This window comes from Zalophus californianus, chromosome 3, assembly GCF_009762305.2.
Source record: "Zalophus californianus isolate mZalCal1 chromosome 3, mZalCal1.pri.v2, whole genome shotgun sequence".
Classification (NCBI taxonomy): domain Eukaryota; kingdom Metazoa; phylum Chordata; class Mammalia; order Carnivora; family Otariidae; genus Zalophus; species Zalophus californianus.
This window is the reverse complement of record NC_045597.1, coordinates 25,308,889-25,311,592: the sequence shown is the minus strand read 5'-3', so window position 1 is coordinate 25,311,592 and position 2,704 is coordinate 25,308,889. Positions and strand designations below refer to the sequence as shown.

At 33.7% G+C, this 2,704-nt stretch overlaps 1 pseudogene; it reads left to right on the top strand.

Annotated features, from left to right (window-relative positions):
- Positions 1-396: 396 nt before the first annotated feature.
- Positions 397-500, top strand: LOC113921222 (annotated as a pseudogene).
- Positions 501-2,704: the final 2,204 nt, after the last annotated feature.

Sequence of the window (2,704 nt, the reverse complement as noted above, 5' to 3'; positions counted from 1 at the left end):
TGATAATCTGCAGTTTGAATTTTCTCTTTAATTGCCTCCAGGATGCTTGGAAAAACCCAACATGAAAATAATCATCACTCTACAAATATTTATTGAGCATCCATTGTAGGTATATGCTATGTATATCCTATCAAGTTATGCAGAAGCCATTGAAGACACTGATGACAAAAAATTCCGTTGAGAAACAAAATGGGCTGGACTACAATGAAGATGGAGAGAAAAAGTTTTGGGAATTTAATGGACCTATCTGGAATCCTGGTTCTGACATTTAAATACTTTTGCAAATTTGCAAGGCATACCAGCTTTCCAAATCTTGATTTCCTTATTCAAAGAATGAGATGCCATTACCTATGATCGTGAGAATAAGGATTTTAAAATGTATCTAAAATCTTGGCAATTGCTTCTCAGCCTTTTGGCTAAGATCAAGTGTAGTATCTGTTCTTATCAGTTTAAAATCTTGGTAAAAAAATAGCAGTTTGACATTTTAAAATGCACTTACTCCTGGAATAAAATACAACCTGCTTATTTACTATAGATTTACAAAGCTGTGTGTGTGTGTGTGTGTTAAGTGTATATACAAAAGATACTAAATAACAAAACAAGGAAAGAAAAGAGACTTGATTAAATACCATAAAAGTTCAGGACAAATCTAAAATGACAGAGAGTGAGGTAGTTAATGGAAACTTCCCAGAAGAAGTACAGTTTTAGAATATGGGAAGACGTCTTTTAGATGAAATTATGTGCATGAGTAACTATCAGTTCTAATTTTAATAAGATGGCCATTTTATAGCACTATGCATTAGTAGATAATGTGGAAAATAATACAGGAGTTCCTTTCTTAATGGTCTTAAATAATAAGTTAAAGATTCCTTGTTCTGATCTGATGGCATTGAGGGGCAACTACTGATTTTTTAAGTTAGAAAGGACATGATAGAATGGTGATTTTAGAACAAAATATACACATACATCTTTGCCCAGTAGGTGATTCCTATAAGCAGAAAGATTTACCTTGCTACTTTTGGATGTCTCTCACCATCATTAGAGGTCATGCCAACAGGCCCATATAATTCATCTGTTAAACACTTGGAAGGAAAAATATGAGGCAGGGTATGATAAAAGACAACTGGAATACTTAAGTTCCTCACTAATATCTTGTATTATGAAGTGATTAAATATTTCTATCAAATCAAATATGCTTCTTTTCTCGGGGCGCCTGGGTGGCTCAGTTGGTTAAGCGACTGCCTTCGGCTCAGGTCATGATCCTGGAGTCCCGGGATCGAGTCCCACATCGGGCTTCCTGCTCAGCAGGGAGTCTGCTTCTCCCTCTGACCCTCTTCCCTCTCGTGCTTTCTATCTTTCATTCTCTCTCTCTCTCAAATAAATAAATAAAATCTTTAAAAAAAAAATATGCTTCTTTTCTCCTTGAAACAGCATTGTGAATCTAGTAAGAGAATTCCTTTGATTTTGTATGCTTTAGGGCAACCAAGACACATGATTAGGTAGATGGCCCAGCCTTAATGCATTTTATCCTGGGAAGAATAGGGGTGTGAACCTAGATCTCCTGCTGCAGAAGGTTAAAGGCCCTTCTCTGCAGGTGGAAATTAAATGTATTGCTCCTAAAGAAGAGGCTCCTGAGAGAGTGTTGGAAATTCTGGCAACAGAACTCAATTCCCATATCCCATTTTCACTTTACAGGGAGGCAGATTCCCTTGGGCCAAGGACAGCATATTGTTCACACTTTAAAGCTTCCCTCACCATGATTGTAACAGCAAAATATCTTGTGACTGAGCTATGCATCTAAAAGAGTAATGTTTTAAATAAAAAAAAAATTATTTTACATATTATTTTTCAGTTACACTAGCTCTTTTTCCAAAAAAAACCCCACAGATTATACTGTCAACACAGTCCAGGAAATAATAATTGCTCTGTTACTTCTGAAAAGACATTTTTTTTTCTTAAACATCACTGCCATCTCAAAACAAGCTGTAGAGAAAAAAAACAAAAACAAAAACAAAATCTTAAAATCTTTTCAGGTTACCTTCAATTTGTTATGGAGCAAGAAATATTTTTAGGTATTATTTGTTCATTCTTCCCAAATTATAAATTCACCAAAAACATATAATTTGTTGTAGTCCTATCATTTTAATATTTTTGGGAGAAATTCAATTAAACATTTGGTAAGGTTTTCTTTTCCTTTTTTATTGAAATATAATCAACATACAATATCTTACTAGTGTTGAGTGTACTCATTGTGATTCAATATTTTTATGCATCACACATTTTTCACAGAACCAGAACAAAGAATCCTAAAATCTGTATGGAACCATAAAAGACCCCAAACAGCAAAAGCAATCTCGAAAAAGAAAAACGCAGCTGGAAGTATCACAATCCTGATTTCACGTTATACTACAAAGTTATAGTAATCAAAACAGTATGGTATTGGTAAGTTTTCTTTTGATGACTTGCTAATTTTCCTCCTTTTAATAACTTAAAAGAAAGTAAATTGAGAATGTTAAAAATGGATTTGGAAAGATATCTTTGATTAGCATAGAGAAGGATATGAAATATTTTCACTGGCTCTGTAATAATAAATCATTGGATTAATTTAAAAAATCATATTTTCCTTTAAAATCATCAACAACCCCAGATGCAAGGAAATATAAGAGAAATAAACACCAGTTGATGAACACTTCATAGATTAAGC